The sequence below is a fragment of the Symphalangus syndactylus genome, chromosome 6, assembly GCF_028878055.3.
Source record: "Symphalangus syndactylus isolate Jambi chromosome 6, NHGRI_mSymSyn1-v2.1_pri, whole genome shotgun sequence".
Taxonomy (NCBI): domain Eukaryota; kingdom Metazoa; phylum Chordata; class Mammalia; order Primates; family Hylobatidae; genus Symphalangus; species Symphalangus syndactylus.
This window is the reverse complement of record NC_072428.2, coordinates 38086322-38093061: the sequence shown is the minus strand read 5'-3', so window position 1 is coordinate 38093061 and position 6740 is coordinate 38086322.

The following is a 6740-nucleotide window of genomic DNA, read 5'->3' as shown; positions in this document are numbered from 1 at the left end:
TCCACTACGTTTTACAAAAAAATCCTCCTCAGCCCCATGAGGCCTGTGGTTTAGATCTCAAGGGCACACAAGAAATCAATCAGTTGGCTCTTCAGAACCTTATATCATGGATGGTTTGTGTCTCATCCAGAATTGGGGAACTTTCACTACCCTGCATCCTACCCTTCTGTAATCCCACACACTTCCACATTTTCTCTGTCTGTCACTTACTACACCATTCCCAGTGCCATTTTTTTTTTTTAAAGATGGGAATGCAAATGATCATGTCCCAAGTAGAATTTATTATAAGTTAAATTTACTATAGGGATTTGGGCATATCTTACAGACAACCTAAAGCAGGAATTACTGCTGGAACCCATGAGACTGTGACATGAAGCTGGGAAGTGGCTGAGCATTAAGGCAGCTTTTCTTTCATGCTGTTTCAGTGAGAGGTTACTTCAGTAAAGATGTATAACAAACTACCCCAAGATTCAATGATTCAAAACAATAAGCATTTAACTACTCATCACAGATCTGTAGGTTGGCTGCAACTCAGCTAGGTTAGGCTGGACTCCAGGTTGCAGATTAAAAAAAAATTTTTTTTTTAAAGGATGAGGGTCTTGCTCTGTCACCTATCCTGAAGTGCAGTGACACGACTATAGCTCACTACAGCCTCAAACTCCTGGGCTTCAGGCAATCCTCCTACCTCAGCTTCCCAAGTAGCTGGAATTACAAGTGCAAGCCACCACACCCAGCACCGGCTGCAGATTGGGTTTAGGTTTGCTCCATGTTTCTCATCCTCCATGGATCAATGGCTACCCAGGGCATGCTCTTCTCACGGTAAATGACAGGAGCACAAGCAAACTGCTAAAAGTACTCTGCTTACATCAGCTCCATTAACATTCTATTGGCCAAAGCAAGTGACTTGGTCAAGCTCAAAGTCAAGGGACAGGGAAGTACACTCCATTCACGGAGAAGCCATGGCAAGGGCACAATACACAGAGGTGAAGAATTGAGAATAATGATCCAGTCTGCTACAGGATGCATGACCTCTATGCTGACCAGCTTCTTCCTCTGTTCCTCTTACACATGACTCTGGAATTCCAAGCCCATTGGGTCAAGATTTTTGTGTGCTTTGTCCACTGTATTTCTATTACACAGATTTTGTCTGTTTTGTTTACTGCCGTCTTCCTAGTACTTAGAATACCTGGTACATAGTGGATGATAAATATGACTGGCTGCCCCCGCAAATAGTGCCCTCAGCCTTGTAAGTTACATGGTCTAGAGTTCAGTGTCCTTGAGCCAACCTGAGTTGTCCAGCTTGGGTTAGGAGTAATTCCCTTATTAAACCATATGCTGTAACCGGGGGAAGAATGTGGGCAGTCCAGCGGCAATTTTGGAGAAAGGAACATGGATGTGCAGATAGCCTAGCTGTCTCTTCCACATGATCTATCAAGACTTTCATGCTCCAGTCCATGCCTCCCCACAGGATGCAAGTACAGTATAGTGGCTAAAAGAATATTCATTAGGCTAGGCAGGTCCAGATCCAAGCCCTGGGTCAGCTACTTACTACCTAAGTAACTTTCAGCAAGTTATTTTACCACTCTGAATCTTCATTTCTCCATCTATAAAATGGTGACAATTACCTTATGGGATTATTGCAAAATTAAATAATATATCTAAAGACCTTTATAGAGTATTTGACACATAGTAAATCCTCAATAAATGGTGGTCATCTCTAACAGGAAATTAAGTCTGGTGTCTACCACATCCTTCTGTGTCCTTAGGTAAATTTTGTATCACACTCATTTGAATTTCAACTTTAGTTGATTGTGTTGGGTCACACACTTAGCCCAAAGCAGCCAAACCACAGGTGATTCACACTGCTTGATACAAAAAGACTAGTAACTAGGCAAGAATTTCTCTCTCACAAATTTAAAGAAATACCAGAGAATAAAGTGATTAAGCTGGCAGAACACAACCCCCCAAAACAGACAGGCTGGTGTGGTCTTGAAAGACCACATACAAGCTGAAGTCCTAAGAAAGAAGAAACGGAAATAAGGAAGCCAGGTGACACAGGGACTCAGAGCAGACCCTGATGCCACCTCTCTGGGTACAGATCCTCTCCCCTCCAGGTCCAGTTTCAGTGTGGCATGACCCTCTCCCAGAATTGCGGTCCTTGCCAGAGCCCTGAGGCATGAACAATTAGGACAAAATGAGAATGCCCTACTCCATGATGTTACTACACTATAGAATCTTGCAAACGTCCAGGGAAAACACAGTTGTTCAGAAAGGGCAATCACATGGGCACAATCATCATGATAGAAAGAGTAGCCTGATATTACAAAATCCTTGGCTGTGACATGTGAACTCATGGAGGTTTTCTGGCTTTTATATTACAGATGTTCCTTGGGTTGTATAAAATTGGATTTAAGCAAATGTGACCTCATGCAAATTATCTAAGATACATCATAAAAGCTTAGCGATGCAGAAGATTTTGCATTCTATATAGAAATACAAAGCAGTCAGGTTGATGAACAAATAATATGAGAGGTGAGTGGACGGCTAGCAGCACCACCACAAGGTTCCCTCCTGCTTCCAGTCTCACCTGTGTTTTTTCTTTTTTTTTGGTTGCTGGACTGGCCCACAAGACTCAAGACTATATTGGCCCAGGCTCTTGTAGGTTTGACTAGCCCAATGACATAAAAGGAATAAGCATCATTCATAATCAAATTAAAGCTTAAGTTGTGTATGATTTATTTGCTTTTATAAACCTTTAACAGGGAGGCCAGGTGTGGTGACCTGCAATCCCAGCACTTTGGGAGGCTGAGGCAGGATTGTTTGCGGCCAGGAGCTCAAGACAAGCCTGGGAAACAGTGAGAACCCATCTCTACAAAATAAATAAATAGGCCAGGTGTGGTGGCTCGTGCCTGTAATCCCAGCCCGTTGAGAGGCCGAGGCAGGCGGATCACCTGAGGTTAGGAGTTTCAGACCAGCCTGGCCAATATGGTAAAACCCTGTCTACTAAAAACATAAAAATTAGCTGGGCTAGGCATGGTGGCTCATGCCTGTAATCCTAGCACTTTGGGAGGCAGAGGTGGGTGGATCATGAAGTCAGGAGATTGAGACCAGTTTGACTAACATGGTGAAACCACGTTTCTACTAAAAATACAAAAATTAGCCGGGCGTGGTGGCATGCGCTTGTAATCCCAGCTACTCAGGAAGCTGAGGCAGGAGAATCGCTTGAACCTGGGAGGTGAAGGTTGCAGTGAGCCGAGATCGCACCACTGCACTCCAGCCTAGGTGACAGAGCAAGATTCCGTCTCAAAAAGAAAAAAAAAAAAGAAAAACCCACAAAATTAGCCAGGTGTGGTGGTGCGTGCCTGTAATCCCAGCTACTCAGGAGGGTGAAGCAGGAGAATCGTTTGAACCTGGGAGGCAGAGGTTGCAGTGAGCCAAGATCACACCACTGCAATCCAGCCTGGGCAACAAAAAACAGAGTGAGACTGTCTCAAACTAAACAAACTAAACTAAACTGAACTAACCTAACCTAAACTAAACTACACTACACTAAAATAAAGTAAACTAAACTAAACTAAAAATAAACTGAACTAAACTAAACTAAAATAAACTGAACTAAACTAAACTAAAATAAACTAAACGAAAATAAAATAAAATAAACTGAACTAAACTAAACTAAACTAAAATAAAATAAACTGAACTAAACTAAACTAAACTAAAATAAAATAAAAATGAATAAATAAATAAGAATTAGCTGGGCATGGTGGCATGCACCCATAGTCCCAGCTATTTGGGAGGCTGAGATGGAAGGATGGCTTTAGGCCAGGAGTTTGAGGCTGCAGTAACCCATGAGTGTGCCACTGCACTCTGGCCTGGGCAACAGAGCAAGACCCTCAATTCACAGCCAGTCTTGTCTCATCTACTCCATTAACTTACTTCTTTCCCTTTGCCCCCGACTAATTTGAAGCAAATCCAAGACATCATACTATTTCACTATAAATATACAACTTTTAATAATGGTTCTTGGATTGGATCTCAAACCAGCAACAAAAAGAAAACACATTCTATTCAGGATGCTGAGGCAGGAGGATTGCTTCAGCTCAGGAGTTTGAGATCAGTCTTAGCAAGAATATAGTGAGACACGTATCTCCAAAAAAAAAAAAAAAAAAAAAGGAAAGAAAAATATGGTATGGTTAGGAGGGGCATTTGCCTATTTTCCCTTTCTTAAAACTTCTGACAGGAGCATGGAGGAAACTGAAGTTGCAAAGTGGTAAAAGAGAACACATGCTCAAGTAGAATAAATAATTCAGTCCTAAATTAATATGGACCTATTCTTTTTTAAAAAGGCTATTGATTAGGTCATAAAGAATATTAATTAAAAAAGAATATTAGCTGAAGAAACAGAATACTAGAGTTATAGATTATCAGCTTCACAGCTAGCTCAGACACAGCATCATTATTGCCCAGTCCTGAAGAACAGATAATGGTGTTCAATATTTCATACACTTAAGATTTTCTGAACCCCCTAACAGAGGTTGTTTTTTAATGCTTATAGTCGGTTTCTGCACGTGCTTCACCAAAAAAAGGTAAATCAGGCTGAGAGGTGGCTCTTAAATTTTTTCCCACTTACATACCAAAATTATTCAGTAACTAATTCAAAGCAAGGCAACAGGAAATATTAAAGATAGAGTGGGAAAACTCTTTTGACCTGGAAAGATGAACCTACCAAGAAAACAAGAGTTTAGCTATGTCCCATTTGCTGTAGGGGATAAAATATCTTTTAAAAAAAAAAAAAAAAAAAAAAAAACAGTGGAAGGAAACCATGCCTTCTTTCTTAGTGGTTTAGGTACTTAAAATATCAAACTCAATTTAACAAATGCTAACTCAAGCTCATTTTGCATTTTTCCTCTTCCCTGCCAAAGAGTATAGGGAAAAAAATGAGTTTCCATTTCATTTGTGTACATAACTTCATTTGTATATAAAATTTCGTATTTATGGTTCTGGAGAAAGCACCATTTCAAAATATCACTGCAACTGATTCAAGCACTAAATCTTGTGAGTGAATTCTTCAGAACATGTAGCATTAAAAATGCTTTAACACTGGTCACTTACAAGTATCATAATTTATAGATATAGGATGTTTTCAAACATACCAAAGTACTATGAAAATATGTACCAAAACTCATGTTAACAATGAAGAAGTAACAAAGTAAACAGTGTAGGTCCAACGCAGAATGTGAGCAGAAAATAAATTGGACACTCCTGGCCTTCCCACTACTATCCTCTTTCTCCTTCTCCCTCGGTAATTTGCCATTTTTGTGGAACACTCCCTTCAGGTACATAAGGTCCTTGTGCTTCCCGTTTTAAAAGATGCTTTCAGAAGGCTGGGCGCGGTGGCTCACACCTGTAATCCCAGCACTTTGGGAGGCTGAGGCGGGCAGATCAGGAGGTCAGATAGAGACCTCCTGGCTAACACAGTGAAACCCCGTCTCTACTAAAAAATACAAACAATTAGCCAGGCGTGGTGGCGGGCACCTGTGGTCCCAGCTACTCGGGAGGCTGAGGCAGGAGAATGGCGTGAACCCGGGAGGCGGAGCTTGCAGTGAACCGAGATGCCGCCACTGCACTCCAGCCTGGGCGACAGAGCAAGACTCCGTCTCAAAAAAAAGGAAAAATAATTAAAAAAAAAAACACAAAAAACATGCCCTCAGAAAAAAAAGTGAAATTCATATGCACTGAGGTAAACATAACTAATAACCTCAAGTATTATTCTTAATCAGTGTTTGCATCTTAAGCTTAAACTTACAAAAAAAAACCAAGAGTGGAATCTTCGTGTCAGCTAGCAGGTAGGAGTGATTTCATCAGTGCCTTTGAAATCTCATGTTGAATATAGTCAGTTCAGCCTACCAATAAGGTCAGCACTGAGGACATGCGAATATACATACAGTGTTGTACATATAAACCTACCAATGAGATTTCACCTGTAAGATTTTACTTTTATGTTCCAGTTCTTTTCAGCAGTGACACTTCCAACCATAAACCTACCTCTAAACTGGAAATCGTATTATCTCTTACCAATAAGATTATTCTGTTTTTATCACCAAAAATCTGGTTTTATCACCAAAAATCTCTCAAGGAAAGAAAACAGAGTATGAGGCAAGACCAATGCTTTAAAGCCAAAAAACTGATATAAATTGGGAAAGGGCTATACCAAAAGTGAGGTTTAGAAAGCTGGCTTTGTTATTCATAACAGATATTTTCTTAAAATCTATTAAAAAGCACCCCCCCACACCCAGCCAAACACACGTAAAGACTTGGTAGGAAAAAGCCCCTTCTCTTTCTCCCTTTTCCTTCCTGAATGTGGATAAAGGCCCAGAGATGGCACAGCCCCCTTAACCCCAAGACAATAAACATGAACGCAAAGGTCCACCTGGCAGACCACGTGAAGGAGCCACCTCATTACATCTGGACTTTTTGCATAAGGTTCCTGAAAGAGATCAGATTCAGCTACTATAGGTTTCTGTTACTGCAGCTGAATATACTTACAGTGGATACAAAGACATTATTCTCACTTTAAAAAATCAAATTAGGCCGGGCGCGGTGGCTCATGCCTGTAATCCCAGCACTTTGGGAGGCCGAGGCGGGCGGCTCACGAGGTCAGATCAAGACCTCCTGGCTAACACAGTGAAACTCCGTCTCTACTAACAATACAAACAATTAGCCAGGTGTGGTGGCATGCA